We start from the raw sequence: 27406 nt of genomic DNA on the forward strand, positions 1-27406 counted from the left end.
AGAGGTATAGGTGGTACAGCAAGGAACATGGCTACTTGAGGCTTTGCTGGGTCACCAAAAAAATTTTGGAAGCAAATATATTTTTATTAATCTGCAAGGGTTTGTTTTATAGTGTTTCTGTGTTATACAATGTTCTTAATTCCATTGCCCCAGCTTCACAGGCTGAAGCAGCATATTTTCAATGGTGGTGGTGCAGTATAGTTTTTGTTTCTTAAATCTATGTTTGAAGGAAACACTATAAAGAGGTGCTTCTGCTCATGGCAGAGCATGGCCAATTTAGTTGGAAACAAAGGGTATTTAAACCTGCAGTTTCTGAGCTCTCATACAGAAGCTTGAATCTGTTATACAAAAATCCTCTCAACACCACTTTCTAACTTACCTAATTTTTATATGCAGCTGTGGTAAAAATGTGTTCTTTTTGATGAAAGAGGATGAACATATTTATATCACTGCTGCCCTCCCAAAAGATTATACCAGTCTATGGGAGAGCTATTTCTATATTCTCCTCTGAGGAAAGCACTGAAAGAAGCTATAACTTCCTGTGGCAGTCTCAGCTCACCTGCTTTCCTGGCTTTCTCTAAGGCAGTGGAGTTCTGGTGGGATCACAGCTCCAGGTCCACCTCCTGCATAAATGAGATTTTGACAGACACCATTCTTTACAGTATAACTCAGCACCTCCAGGCATCTAACATCGAATGGACAAGGCAGAATCAAGAATTTGAAGGGGAAATATGGACTTTTTGTTCAAGAGTTTAAATAAGAAGTGTCTGATTTGGCAATAAATCTGCTAACTAGTCTTTTTACTTCGCTAGGACTTCTAAATTTAATCACTCTGACCCCAGACTATCCCGAGCAGTCTTTGCATGGCTGGCAGCACAGAAGGAATGGATTTGCCATAGGTTAGTAGTTAAGGTTTTGGTTTTCATCAAGAAATCTCGATTTTTGCAGAGGTATGCCTCTTCCCAGACAGCAAAAATGCTGGCCATACTGAAAAGCAGCCTGAGTTTAGCTTGAACTAAGAGGTCTCAAAAGAGCAGCAGTGCCAAGGGTTGGCTGTAAATAGCTGCAGAAATCTTTACACCTGGCAGTGGCACTTGGCTGAAAATGCCACCTTCCAATTTTTTTTTCCAGTTCTCACTTAATTTCCTCTGAAAACTCAGTGCAGATGTACTTAACCTAGTGTATAGTGCTGAGATCATGAAATTAATGAGAAATCATGCATTCTGGGTAAAAGAAAGTTGTGCATTAGAAACTCTCACGCTAATGAGGTTTTAAGGGTCTTTCCCTATCGTTCCCCTTCCCAGGAATTTCTAAGCATCCTACCATGGTTCCTCTTTTTCAGGCTGCCAAGCAGCTGCCAAGGCTTGGACATGTCCAAGAGGGTTGGTCTCTGTTTGGGTCCCTCCATCTTGGGGGTAGTGCTCCCTCTACTCTGCCCTTTCTTTTCCTCTGGACTTCCAGAGAAGCAGTTGTAGTGGCACCAACTGTTTCTTCCATGGCTCATCCATACACAGGGAATGCAGGGAGACAGGTGCCAGTGTTTCCATGGGATTTAGTGTGCATGTGCCAGGAAGATTTCCCTTTGTAGAAAAACCACTGGCAGAATGGAAGAGTGAGGTAGGATTAGTATTCTTGACCTGCACTTGCGTAGGATGGAATAATTCTTTATAAAATAGAAAGGATGGGATTTAGTGGACAGTTGAGGGTATATCTTAATTAATCTCTTTGCCAATTAAAAGATGGAAGTTCTAATTAAGGTGACCTCAAAGCAATTATTCAGTCTTGTGTATTTACATTAATTAGACTACCAAAGCATTAAGAGTAAGATTATGACTTTGCAGATGGCACAAAGTCGATTTTCCACGTTGAAGTACCTCACTACCTAATTTGTAATGAGGGAAGATGTCACAATTGCACCATTTCTACTACACAGTTATTTTGTCTCCCAGGATTTCAGGTCTAAAACAAAATTAAGAGGAGGATGCTTGTGTTGAGGCTTTAGGTCACAGCTTCCTTCCTGATGATGGGGAGATTGATGCTGAAATGTTTATTTGTCACATGCAGTGGAAGTCTTCTCACAGGAGACAACTGCATCTTTTCACTCCCACTTAAGTGTTCACCAAATTAACACCTAATCAAGTATGATATCACTACTTCTATTTAGCACATGCATTTGGGCTTTATTCTTTTCTAGAGCAAATCTAATCTACTCATAAAATACTTAATTACCATGATGATTAAGCAGTGGATGTTAAGACCATAAATACTGTTAAAAAAACCCAAACCAAAAAAACCAAAAACAAAGGAAAAAACAAAACCCAAAACCAAACCACAAAAAGCCACAAAACAAACAAACAAACAAAAAAAACCACAAAAACAAAAATCATACCAGTGGCTGTGAACCCCTTCTGAGAATTTGGGACTTGGACTTATTTCGTGTTTCCGTAAGTAATCAGTGACACTAATTGCCATCCTGCCGACTATATGGATTCATCACGAATCCATCACGAATCCTGATTTAGGATCCTGCTGACTGTACCAATTTGTTGTGAATGGGTGATTTAGATTGCTTAAAGAACCACCATCAAAGTTATTAACAAAGTTCCATGGCAAGGCTCACTCTGTTACTGCACTGCACAATCATTTAGGCAGTGATTCAAAGCTGCAAAAATCAAAATCGCCAAGACAAAAATCAAAGTTATCATGCAAGGTTATGCATATATCAATGTGACAATGTGACAATATCAGTCACTTACCAGAATCTGCTGTTGGTGAAATGTCTCTCTGCCTCGAGGAGATCCCTTGAGAGGTGCCGAGCTCAAGAGGAGACAACCACTGTGCAGTCAGGATGCTTGGTAGGGAGAGCTCAAGGAAGGGTCACTTAGGCTGCCACATTTATGGAATACAGTGATTGTCTTGTATTCAAATAACATGCAATGGAGAAGGTAGGCATGACACTCCTTGTACCCACAACTTTGTTCCTTGATACATGAGTCCTGGAAAATCCACCTGCTATTGAAGCGTTAATCTCATGATCGGTGTTCCAAGCTCATACATGTCGAGGCTCACTGGGTCACTCTGCTCCTCTCTGGGTTTTCGGAGAATAGATTGGAACTAGACAAGGTTTTGGTCCAGTTGCAGCTCAGGAATTTGCCTTCTTTGGAGCCTTTACCAAAATACACTTCTTTGGTTGAGGAGTCGTCAACATCCATCGCAGTCCCAAGGTCCACTGACAGAAATAATCAGGACCAGATATTTCCATATCAGACCAAATCAGTCATTTTAAAAAAATGATGCTACTTTTATGCGGATGAACATTTCTGAGCTGTCGAATACCTTGAAAGTCTTTCAGAGTATTAGAAGTTATTGTCTATTAATTGATAACAAAGTTGTGTGATGCAGCATGAAACTGTATGCCTTTAAAATGTTTTTTACCTGTCAAATTTATATTTCACCTTCTATAATGCTATCAGTGTTTTAGCAGAAAAACAGCCAAAATTAAATTATTGTGAGAAAGAAAAAATAAAAGTAAAATTTTCCACAGAGCCGCCTGAGACAACACCATCTGACATTTAAATATTTTTAAGACTGTATTATTGCTCTTGTGGAAGAACCAGATGAAAATCAGGAAGGGCTTGGAGCTCTGGATAGGTCCACTGGCATTTTTGCACTCATGAATGCCCATCTGATGTCCAGGGAGGAAAGTGGGAAGGAATCACATAGATATTTCTCCTTGAAAAAGTGGAATCTACCTTAGCTGCAAGCTCCACACAAATACCAATCTGCCTTTGCTTCACACACCCCTTAAAGTCTCTGTTATTTAAATTTTCTTCTGAAAATTTAATCAGCTAATACAAAACCATGTCCATTTTTTATCTTCCAGTCACTCCAAGCACTCGCATACATTCTCTTTTCTGTTTACCCCCAGTCCTGGCCTAAAAAGTTGACTTAGAATAGGGTAAAATAGAAGTAGCTGGAGATTGGAATGGACTTACTGATTAATCTCTGTGTGGTTCACTATAAACTGTTCTGAAAAACACAATGTAAATCACATTTAAAATGTCAGAATTGGACTACGTTCAAGATAGCATTAGACTAGAAAAAGACACTATTTTAGCTGGAGAATGCCTGGAAGGATATGGACTGATCTCTTTTGACCCAAGTAGCAGAATCAATATTTAATGGTTTGGGGAATTTGCTGGTTCAGCGGGGAAAAAAATGGTAGAACTGTTGCATTTCTGTTTATTTATTAAAAATGTACAAAATTCCACCTTCTTGAGCAGAGAATCCAGTGAGACTTGCTTTAATGTTTACAGATCCAAACTTTATTCAGCTGCCACATTAGCTCAAAAACCTACTTTTTGAATCTGTTGTCGAGGTCAAACCCAGGTGTTGCTCAGGCTGTACAAAAACATCTGCTGCCTCACTCTTCCATGTGAGCAGCCTGTCATCCACACCAACACAGTCACTCATAACCTGTCACAAAACAGTGCAATACATGGAAAAAAATCCTCAAACAAGAAATACTGAATTTTTTATGATATCCTACAGTTTTCTTTGGCTGTGGAAAGGACTGCATATGTTTATAAGTGTTTTAAATGAAAGTTAAACCCAAACATTTTAAAAGCTTTAGTCCAACCTTTAAATACAGGACAGACAAGAGCTGGAGAAGATTTCCTCTGCAAGCCAGTAGGTTATTTGTCAAAACCAAAGCCAGAATAAAATTATCCTCTAAAGAGTTAGATTGTCAAAGTTGGATACTAAATTCAGTCTGAATTCACTGAAGTGTGAAGAAAATGGAATTTTAGTACTGCTTTAACTGTATATTCCAACCAAACAACCATCTTTAACTGTGGCATCTCTTCTGACATCTCCATAATGTGTAAACATGTGCATAAGTATATATACAAACGAGGTTTATTATTGAGTCTAGACAGTGGGAAAAAAATGCTCTACTGTCATGAAATTCAGTTGCATAATGGAAAATTCCACAAAGAGCTGGGATTTGCTCTTAAAAAATATCCCACGCTCTATTCAAAGACACTTAATCCATTCTCAAAGATAATTTTTCAGTTTTCTTATTTCACACTTTGCTAAGATACATGAACATATTTGGCTTTTTCCCTCCTCCCTCCTATTGTAAAGTTCTGGTGCTACATTCAACTTCTTACCTTCTTTTCCTGGAGGTGATGCTTCCACCCTGGGCATCTCTGAGTAATGCCAAAGAGAGAATTACCAGGGCTGCATAATATAGGGACAAACTATTTCACAGTTGAATAGATCTAAGCTCTCCAGGCAAGAAGATAATAGAAGTTATGGCTATGAGGTGTCTGGGTTACTCCTTGGGGGGCAAAAAAATCCATCTTTACCCAAAGGCGAAGGAAAATATAGCAAACTATGGCAGAATACAATTGTATATATAACCCTCTCATGCAACTTTTACTCCTGTGATGAAGGGAAGAGCAGAAGGAGAGAGAGACACAGTGAAAATAAATGTGCCTTACTAGATCATACATTATTTGATCTGCCATGGTGATCTTCCAAGAAAGAAGTGAAAAATCGGGTTTACAGTAATTCACTATAGAAAAGAAAATTGCCTTTATCTCCTTGCTAATTTACTTACCAAAATTAATGCACAGACACTGTAATTTTGTATCATGAAATACCTTAGAGTACACTGATAAGCTCTACCCATATTTTTTTTACAGTTTGCATACAAGGGCTGTCAATGACCTTATGAAAAAGGTAAATTGGAACAAACATTCTGTACAGAGAGCCCTGCAGCTATAAAGCAAGATATATTCACCAAGATTTTGTTTCTAGTAAATTAATGTAAGTCTGATTTTAATTCAGTTGTGTAGTAATATATCAAATGAGTCTGTCCAGGTATGGTAAAGAGGTTCAGGGTTGCTAACTAAGCCTCTGGAAGGGCTGTTACCCTTGTGTTAGCATCCAGAGACAGGAGGCTGAAAACAAGTCAAGGGTCAGATGAAAGGTTGTGCACAGCAGTCAAAAATTTCTATTTTAAAGAAGCTACTGAGCCACTAAGACACTGTCTTGAATAGAGATAGTTGCCTTAAAGAAAACTCTTTGAACAAGAACAAGGCAACCCATGCCTGGCATTGCAGGCCCCTGGAAAGAGTTTACCTGTTCATCATGTCCCAGGGAACACTCTCAGGAGCCCTACAACGTTCTGTCCAAATGCACCAGCAATGGGGTCTAACCCAGCACTTGCTCAGAGGTCTTCTTATATTGTGGCATTTTCAGCTTTAAAGGAAAACAAAAGGAAGGAAATATTGGACATCCTCCTTCCCCCTGTTCCATCCTCCTCACCCCCCAGTAATGTCATGAGTATTTTCAACAAGCAAAAAGCACCCAAACGGGTCTGTGTGTTCCACTCACAGCCAATCATCATCACAGGAACTACAGTGCATTTGTCATTTTTCTTGAAGCTTGCAGCACATAAGTATCATTTATACCTCTGGTCTTTCATATACCAGCCCTCAAACCACCACTCACCACTGAGATATTCCATTAGTGTCATGCTGGGAATGGAATATGTTTCTGGGTTTTATAACCCGACATTGAACCAGAGCCTCGTAACTAGTCTTGCTCTCAAGATTACAGTTCATCTTACAGTGGGAAGGAAAAGTGGATGTGATGCATTTGAGCACTTCCCTGCCTGTGCAGTTAAGGAAGCTGCTGGCTGACACATGGCTGCTCTGGCCCTGAGTGAGCAGTGAAATAGGGGATGCAGTCAGACCATGGGACAAACTGTGACTCAGTCAGTGTTTTCTCCTGCTCCTTGCTTGCATAAGGAGTGAGTAACTTTGCACCTGCTTGTCAAATAGCTTACTCCCTGTCTGGAGAGCAAAAAAGGGAATTATCCAACTCTTTGTGTCTTTGACCTGTCTCCTCTCTGAACCCATCTGTATCTGATGGGCTTAGTGACAACGTACCTGAGCAGCAGCCTAAGGAAAGGCAGTTTATCTCCCAGAAACACCTCTTTGTTCAGCCAAACAGCTAATAATAGCACAATACCAAATGAATATCAAGTGGCTGTAATAATCATTATTTGAATCTTTACCTGTCCTTATTTGGAACATAATATTTTCAAATACTGAAAGCAGAGAAGGGCAGGATTGATAGTGGTGTCAGCTCTAAAGTGCTCTACCTCCCTTTCAGAGCTCATCTGGCATTTTCAGAGACTTTGGTGAAGTGTAGGACTACTAAGATCAAAAGGGTGAGAGTCAGATCAGAACCTGGATTTCAGACTCATTTCTTAATTTTAACATGTGGAAGATGTTGCATTGCTCTGTGCATTCATTGCTCCGTGGTCAGTCTTAGAGGAGAATGATGACTCTACACCTTTTGATTAAGGCCCCAGTTGTTAAAGGTTTACAGATCAACATTTATCCCATTCTCCATACAGCTTACATTTTTTGAACTTTGTATTTTTTTATTTATTTTTTTAATTTTCAGTAGAATCTTCTTTCAGGAGTGGGGAAATTAGCTTCAAAGGGACTGACTGTGGAAGGCAGTGATTGACTGTTCAGGAATGGGAGGATTCAGCTGGGATGGAGACAGGGAGAACAGTGGGGCCGTGGGGCTGTGATGTGATGCAGGGGAAAGATGAACTGACTGCTGATAGCAGGAAGGAGAAACAGATGCTCATTAAAGCACTTAGTACAACTGTGCTGATGACCTGAGTAAGATGTAGCAATGCCTTTATCAACTTTTTTCTTTCTTAAACATGCACTTATTTACTGTCATTCACACACCAGTATAATGGATGTCAAGTGCCAGGACTGAAAGGAAAAGCACTAAAGGCTTTCTTTAGCAGCATTGTTTCCAAAGGTTTTGTGTGTATCCTGGTGAGCAACAGAGCAAGCTGCCAGCTACCAGAAATGAAAGATGACAACTCAGAAATCCTCAGTCATATCAGACAACATTCTGCAATGAGCTTCACTGACTTTATGTGAGAGGAAGGTGTTATTCTAGGGTTAACATTAGCAAAATGTTGTCCATAGCAAATCAGAAGGCAGTCTATATTCTTGTAAATAATGAGAAGTAAATACGTATCTAGAGTTTGCACCAAGTTTATCTGATCCATCCATGACAGACATAGAGTGAGGGTAAGCCATGCAACAATACAGCATTCCTTCCATGTTACTGCAGAGCAGCTGCTCTTGCTCAGCACTGAGACCTACATCCCATCCCCTTCCCTTGTGCTGTATGTGTCTACCAAAGCGAGAGTAAAAATCCATGAAATCCAAAATGCAGGCCTATATAGCCTCTTTGCATTACTGAAAATCATTACACAGAATAAAAGCAAGGTTGAGTTGGGTCCAAATTAACTAAGAAAACATTGTCAAAACACATTCTGCAGTAATAAGGACAGAGAAAGAAAAAAAGACTTTTTGTTAGTTCCTATTTATTTAATGATGATATGAACTCCGAGTCAGTTATTTTGTGTGTGAGGAAGTAATCGTGCATGACCAGTTTTTGCTCTTGTAAGAATTTTACCTTGTGGCTACATTCTGTTCGAGATGATTTCAAGGAATATTTTGATCACCTGCAAGCTTTTCAAAGGTTTGTTCACTTATTGAACAAGGTAGGGGAAAAAAGAGACTTTGTTTGACTAAAGTAACCTTCCAAGGAAATCAGGATTCATACAGAACATTTGAAGGCTTTGTAGTCTTTTCCAGTGACTGTGATGGCATCCCATGCTTCCCAGTAATCAGCTGAAGAGCTCCCAGTCTCCTGAATGGCACTTCTGCCTCACAGAAACTTTCATTATTAGTTTTCAAAACAACTCATGCAGCCAAGTGGAGATACAGCCACCACCTTTTACATATCCCAGTGAAACGGATTGGAGTGGCCTAGACATGCTTACATGGACTATCAAATACAAAAGCATGAAAAGTCTAATCTTAGGAATGTTCAGCTCAAACAGGCTAAGTTAAGACCAAATAGTCCTATATTTAAGGTGGCTCCTAACAGTTTCTGCTGAACTAATTTTGTTATTTTTATGCATCTGTTGGACACTGTATTTGATCTTCAGTTCTGAAAAGATGGTCATTTTTACCTTGCACTGTGCTAGTTACCGAAGTTCATGAGATTCAAAGTGACAACAACCAAGCACTTGTTTAAAACTTTTACAAGTTTAGCTTATCTCTAATTGCACAGGCTGTTCAGGCCTGAACAGCAGAGGTGAGGCACTAGTTTATTTTCAACTGCATAGACTTTTTCAGGGCAAAATTATACAACTGATTAAGGTTTTTTATGCATACTTGAGACTCTGATTTTATTAATCATCATGACATCATATATAATTAATACTAATCCTCACAATATCATATGTAATACTCAATGTAAACAATGGAGTTAAGTGTCATTCCCAGTAATAATCAAGAACAACATTTTTGAGGCATTCAAGCCCAGGAGGTGGTGCTTTAAAAAAATTCTTTTGTAAGAGACAATTTACTAATACATGACTTTCTCATTATACATGTTATTAGCACTCAGATATCACAATCTGCTCTCTTTGCAGCACAGAAGGCCATGCAATCCTTAGAATGTAAAAACCAGGGCAGAGTGATAACCATGTTGATCAAAATTACAGAAAAATTACCCAAGATTTTAAATAATAGAGTAAGTACCTGGCAGGCTTTCAATTACTGAAGGCAATTACCAGACAATTACAAATACCTCCAGTTCATGACAGACAGCAATGAGGCAATTTTGTCTTTTTTTTTTTTTTTTGCTACTGCCACTCAAAAATACCCTAATATTTGAAATATCTTGAGATTTAAAAAGAAAATGTGAAATTTCAACTGTGCTGTACTGCATTGATGGGAATTTTAGATACTTAGTAAAACTAATAGTCCCAGGTATGTTCTATGCTTTATACTATCACTACCATGTTACTTCACATTTGACTAAATGGTCGAGACTGTGTTTAGGAGTTTTAAATATCACTTGGAAGCTCAACATCTTTCTAAAATTGGAGTTCTCATTAAAACTCTTTGAAAATAAGCCTGTAAATTGCTTATAATTGACTACTTTATTCCCATTCCTTTTCCAGAAATTAATCAGAAAAGAGAACACATATAAACACACAGACTATATATAAAGGGAAAGGTGATATAACTTCAAATAAATGAAACCTATAAATTTATCTTTTCACCAAAATTACTGGTATATTTTGCGAACCACTTATAAAGGCTAAAAAAATTGAGTTCATATGAAGACGTAAGAAAGGAATAACCTTTTTAAAATAGGTTTTAACTTTTTTGGTAGTTGTAATTGGGGAGCAAAAGAACTGAGAACTTACAAAGGGAGGAAGGGATGCTCTGGGTTTCTATGTCTCCTGCTGCTGGGTGTAGCCTTTACCTCTTCTCTCTGTGCTTCTCCATGAGTCCCGAGGATGCTTCAAGCTGCCATTTATTTTTTTGGAAACTAGGAGAGCTGACCACAATTTCTGTTTTTAGCTCACCTTCAGCCTCTGCCAAGGAGAAATAGGAATAGAGCAAATCCTTTCTATTTTAATGTAAAAATATTTGTATATCTATAGATAGATGTATAGACAGATAGATGATTGATAGAGATAAGTATATAAATTGAAATGTAAACATATGGAAATCCTTGTTTGGTCAACATATTTTCACATCTTGTATTGACTGATGTCACCTCTGACAAAAGCCAGTGAGTAGGAAAGGACTTAGAAACCCCTTTGAATAATATTCCTCACGGAACTTCAATAAGATGATGCAAAACAAACTGAAACAGAATTCAGGTGAACAGGGCACATACCTCAGAGGGTTTTTTCCATGTGACTGTAAAAATCCTTTGAAGTTGACCATTAGGGGATACTTCTTTCAGCAATTTGGAGCATTTCTCAGAGGAAATATAATTGTCTTTTTACCTGATATTTTTCTGAGACCCAAGAAATTGCTCTAAGATATTTCCTTTCCCACAGACAAATGGGAAGTTAATATTTTATATGAAGATGAGCACAGTCCTCTCATGGAGCTTAATGTATTTTTTCTGATTCAAATACCATTGCATTACCAGCACAATGGGTCAAATTTACCCAAGGGGAGTTCTTTTTAATAAAGTGACAGGAGGACTGTGGCAGGCTCAGAGCAAGGTAAATACGTTGAACATATTTAACTTGGGAATGGCTTCTCCAGAGGAACTGAACACATCTCAGAGCCTCCTTCAATATTTTAATTTTTAATCTCTGTTAGCAAGCAGTGAAATCAGATATGAATTGTATGACACATTTAATGTGGGGACAATGACAAGCAACGTTTAAAGAATCTGAGCCTGGCTGACTACACAAGTAACTGTCTTTCATGCTCTTGTCCATGCCTGCCAATGGAGTCAGCTGCATTTCTTTTCCCTTTTATATTTGCAGCCAGTTCAATCCAGGAACAGCAAGTGAATAAGAAGACACCAGGAAAGTGCACAGAGGAAGTAAAAATACAAAGGGCAAGCACATACCTTTTTCTATCTTCCAGAACCAAACCTTAAAAATCCCTGAGGATTTCTGGAGTGAGAAGATGTATGTAGGTGGTGACAAGGGGTTTCAAGGCCATGGTTGCCATGGAAAATGGAGGTGATCTCTTGGCTCTTTGTGTGATGTACAACTGAAAGATGTGGGACTGGCTCAGATCAGCCACTTTGGGCCTTGTGGTTTTAATAAGATGATTCTAGACCCAAGTAACCAAGAGGCATGAGGAGCAAAACTTAGGTATAATTCAGGCTGGCTGAATCTGGACATAACTCTTCTGTAAAACACATTGTTTTCTTCTGCTGTTAACAGGCAGCTTTTTTCTCTGCTGTTGGAACAGTAAGCAGCACTTCAATCTCACTCAACACCCAAGCATGAATACTTTCCAGGTGAGAAAAGGGTGAAAGAAGTAGCTACTATTTGCTCTGCTTGCTTATTCGAAGGTGACATATGTGTTGGGTGCTGGATCATCAACTGCCTTATGATATGTGTTGCAGTCAGCCAAAGCAGATGTTAAAATAGCATCTCATTCAGTTGGGAGAGTGTAAACTGTGCATTCATACACTTTGCTGAATGTATATGAATATGCAAGGTGCTGAGCAACAGTAAATTCTTCCTGAAATCTTTAATCTGCACACCTATGGTATTTAGGGTGTATAGAAGGCAAATTAGATCTGGGTAGAGACAGAAGTTAGCCATTTTCCCAAATTCTCATTTCTGTTTGACTGATTCCTTCCAATCTGTCCCCTATGAGAGGATAGTGCCTTATTATGACTTTAAAGCCTGAATTTTTCAGTAGGGATAGGTGTTTTAAATGATAATTTATTTCATGCCAGGGAATTCCATGATTTGATAGCCACAGTGAAGAAAGTACAAGAACCGTTTCTGGGTTGAAAGGACATGAATTTAAAGCAATCACAACACCTTTTTCCTCAGTTCTATAATTGTGTAAATATGGATTTGTAGAAACATACAGCTGAGATGTGGAGGTGGGAAAGATGATGTTCTTGCCCAGGGGAAGATATAAACGTGATATAAACATTTTTCTCATGAATGCACCTATTCCTGTACTATTGTATCATATTTATCCTTTTAAATGTATGCATACTTTGGAAACTGAAGTAAAGGCTACAACTCAATTGTCTGAGTGAAATATTAACTCCTTAGTATTTTATTTGTATTTGGAAATCTGAAATAAGAGAGTGCTGTGTTAGTACACTGGTGTTTAAAAGCTGTTTTACAACCAGCTCTTCATTCAAACTAAGCAATAACAATGATGCATATTATTAATCTATATTTTCTTCACAATATGAAGTCAAACTTTTTAATTTATAATTTATAATTTATAGTCAGATGGAGATGCAGGGGTGGAAGATTAAAATTTCTGGGCTGGACAATGAAATGCCTGAGGAGTTCCAGACGTTTGTGGCCAAGGACCATTTCTGTGAATTGTAGGCACATGGTCCTGCCCCCACAGCCTTGTGAGTAGTCTTGGGCCAGCAGTCACATGGTGGAGGAAATCATCCAGCCTCTGCCCTATAAACTGGCCAAATAATGAGGGTAAGATGTTTTATTTTTCTAAATCAGTTCTTGCTCTGTGGCAGTGGGAATAAGGCTGCTCAGCCAGAGAGGAGCTGTGAGGCTGGAGAGGTTCTCCGAGGACTGTCTATGTACTTAGCTAGATGAATAGTGAGTCAGTGGGGCATGGGAAAACAGCTGCCACATTTATCTTCCTCACACTAGCAACTGAGAGTCATTACCAGGACCCTAATACACCAAAGGATACTTTGAACACAGATGATCCTCATTTATTTGTCTACACATACTTAAAATGTTGCTTTGTGATGTAAGTTACTGGCACAGGAGGAAGTGTTTGGGCTGAAGTTATTTTAGGGACTATTTAAGTGCAAGAGTTTAAAGCTGATTTGTTCTTTTCTGATATCCTCTCTCTCATTGTACCGTAGGGGACCTGTTTTTGTGAGCCAATCATTTTTCTTAAACATATAGAGAAATTATGAAGGATAATTATATCTCAGGGGCACCTTAATTGCCCCAATTACTTGGCCATTTTTGACAGCCAGATCTGATGAAGAGAGGGAGGAAGGGAGATCTGTAGATACAAGACAACATTTCACGTGGTACTTGGACAATACTCGTGGTACAGCTATAATAATCAAAGTATCAGTGTTAAAAGTATACTGCATGCAATATAAAACTGGAGTGGAAAAAGAGTTTTTCTGGATTATAAGAAATACTTTACCCAGTCAGCCTTCTGCTTGAGGTATCCAGCATTAGCACTAAATCAATTATAATTAAGTTGCACGTAACTAAAATTGGCAAATTCAATTTCTGCAACTTTTCGTTATAGCTTAACTCCTGTAATGGCAGATTGAATTACAACACCTTCCACAATATCTTCCAGGTATAGTCATTATCAAACATAATTCTACTTTTTACTTCTTTTTAGTATGAAAATTAAACAATATATAATTTTCCTGGATCAATGATGAGGTTACTGCTTCTGGTACAATAGGCAGTATAAAATCCCTGACATCATATGAGGGTGCACAGATGCTAAAGAGCCATTTCAGGGTTTTTTAGGCATAATGGACGTTTTTTGGTGTTAGAAGATGAAAGCCAAATATTTGAACTCACAGTGATAATGCTAGCTTGAATAAAAAAAATAAGAAAAAAACCAAAGAAAGAGCAGAAATGTCCACTCTGCAACTTCTGAAAATGATGTAATCATCCTCTTTGTTGGAAGACTTTGGTGTTACTATGATTTCAAGAACATGGTTAATGTTGAACACACCCTCGTAATCTGTCTTGTAGAGGTGCTTTCTTGAACTGAGGTCATGATTAAGTATATAAATATAAAGTGAGGCCTTCCTCTTCTTCTGTCTGAAATGTTGTTACACAGAACAAGGTTTTAACATCTTGTTCAAATGAGCAAAATGTTATTCTCATCATTAAACTGGCACTTACACAAAGGCAATTGGATTAGATATGAAATGGATGCTCTTCCATGAGGTTATTCTTCGGGGCAATCAGGGAGCAGGCAACTGTAAATTGTAGCAAAACTTTATTCCCTGGTCCCTAAATCTCCAAATCAGTTATCTAAAAAATTCAGCTTTTTACAAGAAAGGTAGAGGAGAAGCTAGGAAAAATATCTATGTTTAAAATGCACATATTTTGAATAGCTCTGTGAGATAGAAACATGCAGTTTCTTCAGCCCAGGGTTCTCAGTAAAAAGTAACAAGAAAAAAAAACGGGTTAGAATTGATAAAAATAGGGAGCAGTTTTCAGTCTCTGAAATCATCAGGGATGTATTTATGCCTGCATTGGAATGCAACACAAAACACATCTCCGTGATGAACTACTAATACCAGGCATATCCATAGCCCCTGTTCCTAATAAAATTTATTCATCATGTGAAATAAACATGGTGATACAGTCAAAAGCTCACTACAAAAGCCATTCTTACCAGTGCACACATCATCTATCACACTGAGACCCACTGGCAGGTTGGCTCCTGAAGAAAAGATCATCTTCATGCAAACCTTAATATTGCCATAAGCCACTCTAGGCAAGCAGTGGGGTGCCTGCCCAATCCTCTTCCAACAGACTTGTTTTACTGGAAAACAAAAATTACTGAAAGCAAGGAATTGATAATCAGCTTCAAGGTTCAGCTCACCCCTGTTTACTGCTCTGATTCCAGAGATTAGCCTCTTTATTTCCTACAGAGAGATTAGCAATCAAAGCTAAATTATATTTTCATTGGATAAATCATTTACAAGTAATTTGGGTCTTTGGTCTTAAAGCTCCAGCATGATTGAAAAAGCTCTGCTCTCATTTCAAGTGTATTCAAGTAGAATCTATGTGTAAACTGGTCCTATCACCTGGAAATTCCAGGTTCCATTGGAAATTATCACAAACAGATGCAAAAACCATTATCAGCCAGAGAGCTGAATATAATCCTTAGGGAAGGTAACATATTTTATAGTTTCTTTAGACTCAGGCTACATGGCTACTACATGGGAGACTGTATCACAAAAAATTTATAGGACCAAAGTACTTAGCAAATGCAAAAATGTCAAATAATCTTGATCTTGCAGGCTGCATTCTTCATATAGCTAAAATCCACTGGATATATATCATACATCTGAAGGATAAATGAACTGGAAAATTCATAGGCAAAGCTAGAGAGCCACAATTCATAGAATCATAAAATATGAGGTTGGAAGGAGACTTCAGTTCATCTGTTTGTGACACATATGTGCTCTGACAGCCAAAAGCTAGTCATTATTTTGCAAATACAAAGAAAATCAGATCCTTATACCTATAATGTGCAAGCACCTTTCCCAGTTTTCTCTAGCCTAGCCTTAGTATCAAGACTGTTGTTACTTAGACTTGCAAACAATGCATTCTGTTCAAAAGAAACTTACAATTACTTAGCAGCATTAATCTTATTTTCTGTGTGTCATTAGGATTCATGTTCATCATACTCTTGATGGAGGACAATGGATCAAAGGTAGTACATATGTGCTTGTGCCAGAACACAAATCCATTTTAACTTTCACCAAAGATTGAAACCTGCACTCTTTAAATCCTGTAGATGTCAGCCAAGCATACATCTTTTAGAGGATGAAATAGTAGTCCAGATACTAATTCTGCTCTCCTCAGTTTGCTTCCTTCTTGGCATTTTAAAATCTCCAAATACAATACTTTTTTTCCAGCATAAAGAAAATCCTTCAAACAGATATAAACAACAAGTGACCCTGGACTCCATTGCAACCATGAAAATAGTAGACAGCATCTAGACTGCTGTTTCTTCTTGCAAACATACAGACAACTCTTCCTGTTCCATCAGAAGTGACTCATGGAGCTCTGCAGAGCTCACTCTGGCACCTCACTGGGTGTTGGGACTGAAAGCACACGTAGGTGATGTTGGTATTCCCACCCAGGGATGGTTGCTGCAGCCAGCCCACTGCAAATGGACAGTTCTTCAATGAGCTCTTTACTGCTGCCCCTCGGGGGAACTGTGAGTCTGATTTAACTCTGCTGCACATTTCAGAGATAGAACAGAGCACATGTCCCAGCCTCAAGTGCTCAGCTACCTTGGGCCATCAGTTTTCTGATTCACATTAGTTAGCACTTAATGCCAGTGACAGTGATGTTTCAACTATTGATCCACATACACAAATAGTATTTAATTTTCAGTGGTACCCAGGACATCTCAGATAGTAGGTAGCATAATTTAGTAATCTAGCAAATTGATGAGAATGTTGCTATTTTCATCAATGTGTATTAGAGTACAATTGATCAAGTATCCTTATCACATTCTGCTAACAGGATTGAAAATCCCAGAGATAATTTCACTGTAATGCTTGCCTTGCATTGGCAAAGTACACATGGACATTTCAAAGCCTTGCTGATTTTTAATCATTATGAGCAAAATTAATCCATTTCCAGAGAACCTAACAAAAATTTGTCAACCTATTAAGTTAAAAAAGAACTTAAAGAGGGCTGATCAATAAGGTTGGATTTCACCCAAGGTTGCTGTGATTTCATGTATGTCTGTAGAAGTCAAATAAGCCATACAAATGTTGGCTTGTTAGTTTTTAATCTATACTTTAACATGCACTCTGGTTGTCTGAATAGATTATTGATGATCCCTGGAAGCAAAGGTGGGCAATGCTGAACCCAGGAAAAAAAAAGGGTTATTAAAATAAGGACAGTTTATTAAGCAAAACTTAAGTACTACCATCGTTAAATATGTTTCTTATGTCTCCACCCCTTCTATAGAACCTACTTCATATATTAACTATATTTTAACTGTACTTTTCTTACCTCTTCCTTTTAGTTTCCATTTCCCTTCCCATCCATCCCCTCAGGTAGCAATAAAGATAAGCTGCACTTCTGTCTCACTTGTTCCTGTTTCTAAGGTCATTCACAAATAAAAATGTATAGCTTATCTTAATAAGACTTTAGAAATAATGACTTTCTGTTCAATAGAATCTGTGTTAAACAACAAGAATAAACAACAAGACAGCAAATAGGGCAGGTAAATCTACTTACTTAAAAAACTCTGGCAAATAAATGTCAGTATTTTGGAAAATTTACCTGTTAAACATCAACTTTATCACTGTTATCACTATTAATTTTCTCTCTGAATGCGGGTAAGGGTATTGGGCACTTCCTGCTAGATACTGGATGAACATATACCAAAGAAAGTTAGTTTCAGACTTTATCCTGTAAGATGAGAGAAAATAGGCAAATACAGTGCAGAAAGCAGAAAAACATGCTAAGGGCAGCCAAAACTTATCTGCCAGAAAATATTCTCAAAGGAAATTTAAGTTTTTGAAAAACTATTGTTTTAAATGAATAATACATTTTTATTAGAAAACAATTCAATTTGAAATTGCCCTAAAATAAAGAGGGGTCAGAAGCAGCTTAGAAGCAGCTACAGCTTCCCAGAAGCATCATCTGAAAGTAAACCAAACCTACCTTCCTTCTGTCAATCTTGTGATAGCTTTGCCAAAGTGATATTTCTAAAAGATTGACCAGAAAAAAAAAAACCTGTATGGTAGCTGGAAGACTTTAGGAGTTGTTTCCCTGCTAATGAGTCAACTCATGCAAATACGACTGCAGAAAAATTGAGCAGCTCAAATCACTGATAAAACAGTGCCACAAAACTAATTGATTTTAAGCAAATGAGGCAGCTCAGAGACTCATAGGATGGCATGCTGTGAGAAGGCACTCCTGGAGGCCATCCAGCCCAAACCCAGCTCAGAGCAGGAGCAGCTGGAACAGGCTTTCTATGGACATGACCAGTTTGATTTTCAGTGTCTCTGATGATGGAGACTCCACAGCCTCCGTGGAGCCTCCTGTTCCAAAGTGTGGGCATCCTCACACTGAGAAAGTGTTTCCTTTGGGTGGAATTTCCTCAGTTTGTGCTCGTTGCCTCTCATCCTCTCACTATGCAACACTGAAAGAAGTCTGGTTCCGTCTTCTTTTCTTCCTCCATCAGTTATTTATGACAAGGAGAAGATCTCTGTGAGCCTCCTCTTCTGCAGGCTGAACAGTTCCAGTTTTTTCAGCGTCTCCTTCTATGACAGATGCTCCAAGCCCTTAATCATCTTAATGGCTCTTTGATACTCTGTGATATCCACTGTTAAATTTAAAATCAATCAATTTTCTCCATCATGTTTATCAGGTTTTTAAAGTTCAGTTATTCCCAAGAGTGAACAAAGGCTGTCCCTATTGGCACTTTCACAGCCATCACCTACTCTTTTGCCTCCTTTTATTCCCACATTCCCAATTTCTAAGTTTTGATTGCATCAGGCTCCCTGTTTTCAGGATCACCAATGAAGAGGGCTGAAAACTGTTTCAGTTGCTTAAAAATAATGGAGGAAAGATATTTCTTTCCCTTTATTTTAATAGCAGTAAAATTTAGACTGCTCCTTTGTAATATTTTCAGGATATAAAGTGTGACTGAGCTGCTATCTCAGAGTGATTGCTCTTGGTATGTTTGATCATGTGAAGATGTTGGTTTTTACTTTTCTAAGTAGCCACTCTCAGAACATGGATGCAATGGAGCATAATGGTGCACTGAAAACTGTGCAAGCAATTAGGCAAAAATATTGAAATAAAAGAATTCATTAATAAGTCTCTTGAGATTTAATGCCCATATGGGCCTGTAGACTTCTTTCAGAATAAATACTTTGATGAGCTGGTCATGTTTGTTCCTTATTTTAATATCTTTCTATTTAATCTTATCATTGAAATTCAATTCCTTTCTCCTGGGTTTGCAGGAGTTCTGATACCCTGTAAATTATGCAATCCACTGGGAACTTTCTTTACTTATACTTTTGCATATGGGTAGCTTGAGGGAGGATGTCTTTCCTTCTAAACCATTGCCTTAAATCTGGAGATCTGTTAATTCAATTGAATATACCTGTGGAATATTACTACCACAGGAGTATTACTACTGTCTATCTGTCTTTGTCTGCATTTCGATCTTCACCTGAGCTGGGAAAGCTACTCCAGAAATGTCTTTGCTCCATGGATTTGGGGAGTAGACTACTGGGCAGTGTTGGATAAATGAGGAAAACCATGTTTTTGCAGCATCATATCACAACAACAACAACAGTTCTAGTCACAGGTTAGAAATCCACTGTGGGGAATATAGAGAAAAAACCCTGTGTCATGGCCCTTTATGATACTTCATGGTAACAGTATAAGAAAGGAAGTATAGATGGATATAAATTCAGCATACCTGTGACCGATTATGATGGAAGTTGGCAAACAAAAAGGGTTGGAAGGAAGATTTGGGGAACTGTAGTTCACATGGAAATTACTCAGTAACTCATATTCTGTCTCATCAGACATCATATAGAAAGATGAAACCAATTGAACTGCAGGCTGCAAAACAGAAGGGATAAAAATAAACAATAAATGGAAAAAGTAATATATGGAAATTAGATGTAAGTTCTCTGATCTATTAGATCTTTCTATCAGCAGTCATTGCTTTGCTTTCTTGCAGATTAGGAAAAATACATGCCCATACGATAAAGGTCAGCCTTTCTCAATCAAATATAAACATTAATTTTTAAAATGTGTATTTTCTGGTTGTCTCTTTACCCTGTTCTATGCAGGGCAAATGTTTTTGTCTGTCTTGCTTCTATCTGTTTTTTTCTTCCTACTGTGGAGACAAATGAGAATGACATCTGCATTTTTGCTGAGTTATGAAAGTCAAAAAAACTTAATACAAAATGGTGATGGTAATGAAAGAATTGATGACATTTCAAGCTAACACTTTAGTAACATTTACTAGCGTTTTAACTTAAAAATGTATTGAATAAAGATTTTTCAGAATTGGGTCCAATCTCAAAAAGTCTGAGACTATTTATACTGATTTTAACTAAGTATAACTTACCTTAGTTTCTAGAGTAAATGACCAGAGACGAGTTCCTAGACAGCATTTCTCAAAGTGTGGCTTAGAGCTCTTTAGTGATCATAAATGAGTCATGAAAATCACAGTACCTCAGTGCTGCTGAGCCTAGCTCAGTCCTCCAACACTGGCCTCAGTAATTTCAATTAGTTCTCACCCCTGGTCCCCAAATGAGCAGAGTTGCTGCCAGGAGTAAAAGGTGCAGGTGATGCGGGGATTTTCAGAGTGGGAAAGAGAGAGAGGAAAAGCGAGTTATGGGAAGAGACTGGAGCCCTGACTGCTCACAGCAGTTCAAGAAATATTGCTGCAAAGAAAAGAAAATACTTTGTTTTTTGCTGCATTAGTGCAAACATTGATTGAAAGTTTCCCACTTACAGCATCTGTACTGCAAGAAAGTGGAATAATAGTAGGAGCTGAGACCAGAAATGATACAGAACACCACCAGCCTAATTCAGCTCCAGAAAAATACTGCTATTGTGGTTTAACCCCAGTCATCAACTCAGCCCCAGACAGCCACTGGTTCATTCTCCTCCCGTTGGGATGGCACAGATGATTGAAAGGTTAAAAGTAAGAAAATTTGTGGGTTGAGACAAAAACAGTTTAATAATTGAAATAAAATATATTAATAATTAATAATAAATATAAAAAATTAAAAGTTGAAAACAACAACAAAGGAGAGAAATAAAACCCAAGAAAAAGAAGTGATGCACAGTGCAATTGCTCACCACCAGTGGATTGATGCCCAGGCTGTTCCCAAGCAGTGACCCCTGGCCAGCTTTCCCCCTAATTTATAGGCTGAGCATTATGTCCTATGGTCTGGAATGACCCTTTGGCCAGTTGGGATCAGCTGTCCTGGCTGTGTCCCTTCCCACTCCATGTGCAGCCCAGGGCTGCTCACGAACAGGGCAGCATGAAAAGCTGAAAAGTCCTTGAGTTGGTGCAAACACTGCTCAGCAACAACCAAAACATCAGTGTATTTTTAACACTATTGCCAACTTAAATCAAGCACAGTGCTATAGCAGGTACTGGGAAGAAAATTATCTCAACTGAAAGCAGGACAACTGCCCAGTGTTATACTTTTTAAGCAGGTGGGGAAGCTAAGTAAAGTTTTGATACAAGATTAGAATCTCTGTGGCTGCATGCAGGTAAAGGTTGGATTCTGCAGCTCAAATCCACAGGTACTGAAGAATGACACTCTCACCTGAAGGTGCAGGAGGCAGACACTGAGTGTCAGTGATGACAGATCTTCAGCTCAATTCAGGGTCTTGGTCCTGATCTTTGTGGGCTCCATTGCTCCCAATCTTCACAGATTCTGGACTGTTTTCAGTCCCTTTGCAGAATGACACGACATTACAAAGCAAGAAAAGCACAGCCATGACAAAAGAAGTCATATGAGAACAGAGGTGAAATTCTCCCTGAAGCTCAGTTCCTCACAAACCTCTTTGCTTGAACTGCTCCGTGCATTTCATTAATGTGGCTTTCTCTAAAATAAATGCATTATAGCAAATAAATTAAAATGTGCTCAATCACTGCTACCTCTCAAAAAAAAAAAAAAAAAAAAAGAAAAAAATTAAAAAGAGACTGAGTAAACCAAGTATGATAGATTTCATTAGTGATACACATGTCAGGGTGAAACTCCAATCTTATTGCAATGTTTTGCCATAGCAATCCATATGGAACAGAAACAATGTTTTCCAGCTGACTCTAGAATATAACTGCCTGAGTACACAGTATTTACCTACCTAGATCTTCATTTTTCATATAAGAGACATAAAATTACCTCTGCTGCAGCCACTACCACCTCTAATATCTGCCCGATAAAATAAAAGTCCATATGTAATATAAATGAAGTATGAATGCTCTGCAGAACTTGTTACAGTACCCAAAGTATTCTATGCCCTCATCCAAAGCCTTTGGAGACAAAGATCCAGCTAGACAGAGTTTCTATCACAGAAAAACATATACCTGAGGTTTTTCAGAGGTCCCCAAACCACTGAAATCAGGTCAGCAATGCGGAGCAGAAAAGCTTGGTAGAAATGTAAATCCAAACTAAAATATTTTCAGAATCAGAGCTCAGAAAAATTCTGAGGATAACTATAAAGAGAATATATGAACAATCTTTTACAGTTAGTTATATTTTTTTTCCTTTCCACTTTATCTCAAAACTGACTCTCTGTAGGCTCCAGATAGCAGAAGCCTGCAGAGAAAGTGATCCCAGTTCCACCCCCACCCTCTCTAATCTACTTTTTATTATAATTAAAGAATAAATCACACAAATTAAATTTTCACAAAAGCCTCTATTGTTTTACATTTACTTCCATTTTTATTCTGACATTGCAAAGGTGTTGTTTTCTTATTTATCATCAGAGATGTTGTTAAAACGTGGGAAGTGGCACAACGGGGTAAATGTATGAAAGAACAAAACCCAAATCTTTTGCCTGGCTCATATTAGTGACTATCATCTGATAGCCTTCCTGTAATAAATCCATGGAAGAGAAGGCACAGTTTAGAAAAGTTTTCAATATCCTGCTCCATGCTGCCTACAAAATATTTGTGGACAATTACAGTTAAAACAATGGGGAGGGTACCATTGGATAATTGCAATCACTTGATGTTAGCATGTTATAAACAGTGTTTCAACCTTCAATTTTAGAACCATTTCAACTAGAATATGAAAATATTTTAATTACAAACTGAGTTAAAAATCACCTCAAAAAGAATAAATGAAAATTTCAATTTATTTTTGAGAAAAGTATTTTTGGAGGGAACGCTTCCCTCCAAAGGTTGTTTGGATTAGACACTGAACTGAAAAGTCCATAAATAATACAATGTTGTTCTTTGTGCTGTAACACTGAAATTGTTACTAATTCCATTTCATATAATATGCTTTGCATAACTAGCAGTTATTTCAGACAATGTTTTTCTCTTATTTGTTTTCACAATACTGGAGATGTGATCCTTGCCCATGCCTGGCCGTGATTACATTTTAGAAAGAATTAATTTCATAGGAAGAAATGGAGTCTTGAGTTCCTAACTGCTGTTCACAGCGATTGTAAAGATTCTCTGAGACATAATGTCTAACTGTGGGAGGAAACGTTTCCCTGCTGGAATGGCCATTTCCAATCAACAAACCACTCCCTTTTGCACATTTTCTGTAAAAGAGGAATAAGAAAAAAACTCTGAGAGTTTGCACACAGCATGTTCATGTCTGTTAGTACCTGTCAAAAGACTCCTTTCAAATTAAATAACTAATAGGTGCCAGACCCACTGACTGCAATCTGTTGATGTTACAGCATTCCCAGTCCCACCTCACAGCTGCAGATTCGTTTGTTTTGAGAAACATGGAAACTTTCTAATTTGCCTTCTCTCAGATACATTTACAACATGCATGAAACAGAGGAGGTGAATTTGTCAGCATTATTACAGTAGCAAGATAAGAGACCCTTAGAAGTGACTTTTCTTTCTCAGATGTATAAATATTAAAGCATGATTGAGGTTGGAAATTACCTCTGAAGGTGATCTTGTCCAATAGCCTTTTTACAATAGGTAAAAATAACTCTGTTGCATTTGAAGGAAACAGATTCTTTCTATGCTCTGATCTAAGATGTTATGAAAGTTTATATATTGTCAGATTTATATTCAGGAGACAATTTATTTTTTTTTTAAATCAAACTGCAAAACTTGGGTCTCCAAAGACTCAATTCAAAGTTTCTAATTAGCTCTTTTACCTATATATCCATTTTCTGCATATTACCATGAAATAGAAATTGGCCATGAGGGAGAAGGCTGCTGATAAAGAACAGAACATTCAAAGATATGTGTTGAGATACCAACTGGCAACTAGGCAGAAGCTGAAAACACATAATTTGGAAGAATGCAGGGAAGGGCAAAGAGCAGCCTGGGTTAGTGGTTGTACATGAAGTGGTACAAGGGCATGAGGACTCCTGGGCTGATGAAACCAAGGTGCAGAGTATGCAGGGCAGGACAATTGAGGTGGCATTTTTGTATAAGTAGCTCTTAAACCTGTGTTGATTTGCACACACACACTTGGCCACTGATCCATGACTTGGGATGTACTCTCAGACATCAGTGGTTTATTTTCCCTTTCTGTTTGACAGCCTTTTGTGTTCGCCTTTGAAAAAGTATTTTTGCTGCCCAGTGAGACAGAAGCAAAGAGAGAGGGTTGTAAATGGGCTATCTGCACCACCATGACAATCTCCTCGGGAGACAGCACAGGGGTTCAGCCTGTGTGGCTCTGTCGTGCAGCCAAACCACTTTTCAAACAGCTTGTCCAGAACCAGAGGCTTTTCCAGCAGCCTGCATGCTGCAGAAGGACACATGATTATTCTACTAGAGAGGGGCAACCTGCCGAGCCAGAACTCTGTCACTTTATTAAGTAAGAGTTTGTGAGGAAGTCGTGTGAATTAATCAGGGAGTCAGACAGCAACTTGACTAAATCACTGAGGAGGAGTCCTGCAGTAGTAATGAGTTATTGTGTCCCCTGCCTGGGGGAAAAGGAACACATGTCAGGAGCTATGCTGACTGTATAAAATGACCTGGACAAATTACTTGAGGATTTTTCCCAGAACTGGGGAAAAAAATTGTGTATGAGTCTTTTTTCCCCAGAGAACTATTGTCACATAACAATGCTTGGGTGTTTATTTCTTCCTCAGCTGAAAATCCAAGGATAAACCCAGGATATTTCAATTGCTTCTATCCAATATACAGAGAGCAACAGGATTAGGCAGAAAGGAATATATTGCCTTCTAAAAATCATGGTTTTGAGAGAAAAAACTGATTTGGAACTGTGAAAAGCTCAAGCTGTTTTGTTCTGCAAGTGGCAGACTTATGCTGCCAATGGAGATTGGACAAAGCCTGCCTGGAGACTCTGGCATGTAACACGACAAATAGAAAAATGGATTTACTCAAGCTTGGGTGTTTAATGGTTATTAATGGGGAATCTATGGTACAGCATGTTGCTTATTAAGGTATGTACCATATTTTTGTATTGCACATCCACAACAGTGGTTCACTCAACACCCCAATATGCAGGAAGGCCGCAGTTAGATATTTAAAAGTGTAATATTCACAAAAGCACCCAAGGAGACCTTATAAAAAAGACATCAGCAGAAATAATTAGGAAATTCGAGTCAAAGCCTTTAGAGGATTCGCCTAATTACTTTCACTTTTGTAAATATAAGTAGTCTAATTTTTAGGTACCTATATATGTTTGGCTCAAGATAATTAGCACTGTGCAGACCACCCCAGAAGACAAAACTGGGAGTGGGGAGGGATGAAATAAGGATTGTCATCACATAAACCACAATCATATAACACGCATTTATTGTCACATTAATGTAACAACCAAGCCTCCCCATCTTCCACTGAGGCTGCATCAGTCAGTGCTGTGAACCACAAGCTGCACTGCCAGAGATGTCACCATTTTACGAGGGTGAAAAACACAGAGGAAAAGTTATATGACCTGTAGTAAAGTGAGAAGGCTCACTTTGCAAGATGTAGAGATATATAAACACTGATAAAAGTCAGGCATATTCTGATCTACCACTTTTGAGTATTTACAAGGAAGAGACTGTTACAAGACTTCTCCCTAAAATAAACAGTATACAGATTGCTATCTCTGACACAAACATCTAAATCTACATTTAACGAGAACAAAATACATTGGGGAAACAAAAAAAAAACAATCAAAAGATACTCAAGAGTACTTGCTTCTTGATTGTTCCACAGAATCTCAGATTTATCTTCAATTACTGCACAACTACCAGCAGTTCTAAGGGTGAATCATTGTCTCTATAAAACCTAAGGAATTTGAGAATACTGCTGCATATATTCATCAGATATGGGGAACTAGAGCTACAACTTTAACCTATAAGAACTTCAGGGAGAACTGAAGCTTTATTTCTGTTTTGTTATAGATGTCACCACATAAGCAATTCCAGAGGAGAACCTTCCAGTAATCTTCCTGAGAGAATTAGAAAGTTTATGAAAACTATAATCTTATACTTCTTTATCAGTGACAGAGTGGAGTACAGGGCTTTGGGGATTTTTAAATCTTTGTGCTTCTGATAATTTTTCCTTGTTTGTCCGATCTGCAATATGTTCCTCACAACATCTCTGAGTATGTTCCTGTGAAAGAGATGGTTTTAACCCCATCTGGCAAACATGACACTGAGACACAGTGGCACTTGCTTGTGTTTCATAGCAACTGCCCAGAATGCTCGATCTGTTGAGAGTTTAAAAAGAGAGTCTGTAGCAGGGAGTGTGGCTGGCCTGTTCTCCTAAAATTCACAGGGGGGTTAACCAGATCCAGGCAGACACCTAGAAGGACATGAAGTAGCTCCAGTGACTATTTCTACAAGAAGAGGATTGTATTAATTAGGCTAGTTTAATCTCCCAGGCTCTGGTTCAAGACCCTGGTCCACAAAGTATCCAGCTGTGTTCCCAAGATAATCCATATTTCACACTGAATGTAGCATACTAGTTCATCAAACTGAATTAGGTCCTGCCACATTCTCGGGTGCTTTAACTTCCTTTAAACCTTATTCTGTATTAGCTGACTCATTGCAACACACAGTTTAAGCTAAAGGACAGAGCTTGAGCAAATCTATAGTTAAAATAGTATTGTGATCTTCATTTGTGTGGGGTAGCAGTTCTCTCCCTTAACACAGGAGATAAACTGTTCCTTGAGGAATGTGGCAGCCTTTAACAGTTATTTGCCTTCCTGGGCTTCCAGCAAAATTTCAAGAAAGAAACAACCATCACCCATCACCAATCCCTTTTTCCCACCGAAATCTCTTCCCTCAGAATGCGTCAAATAAAAAAAAATTCCCCCAACTCTCGTTAGGGGGTTATTGTCTGTACTCAAGGATTGAAAAAGGCAAATACAAACCCCCATTGCTAGGCTAAGAAAGTAT

The 27406-nt window shown here is 38.3% G+C and overlaps 1 long non-coding RNA gene across 1 annotated transcript in view; it reads left to right on the forward strand.

Moving 5' to 3' along the window:
* The window catches only part of LOC113948009, a 31285-nt gene extending 17615 nt beyond the window's left edge, over positions 1-13670 (forward strand). Inside the window, exons 3-4 of the long non-coding RNA XR_003527950.1 lie at positions 813-899; positions 11423-13670. This is a non-coding gene — a long non-coding RNA (uncharacterized LOC113948009). The remainder of the gene's footprint in view (positions 1-812; positions 900-11422) is intronic.
* The last annotated feature ends 13736 nt before the right edge of the window (positions 13671-27406 follow it).

The sequence above is a fragment of the Corapipo altera genome, unplaced genomic scaffold, assembly GCF_003945725.1.
Source record: "Corapipo altera isolate COAL_440 unplaced genomic scaffold, ASM394572v1 65, whole genome shotgun sequence".
NCBI lineage: Eukaryota > Metazoa > Chordata > Aves > Passeriformes > Pipridae > Corapipo > Corapipo altera.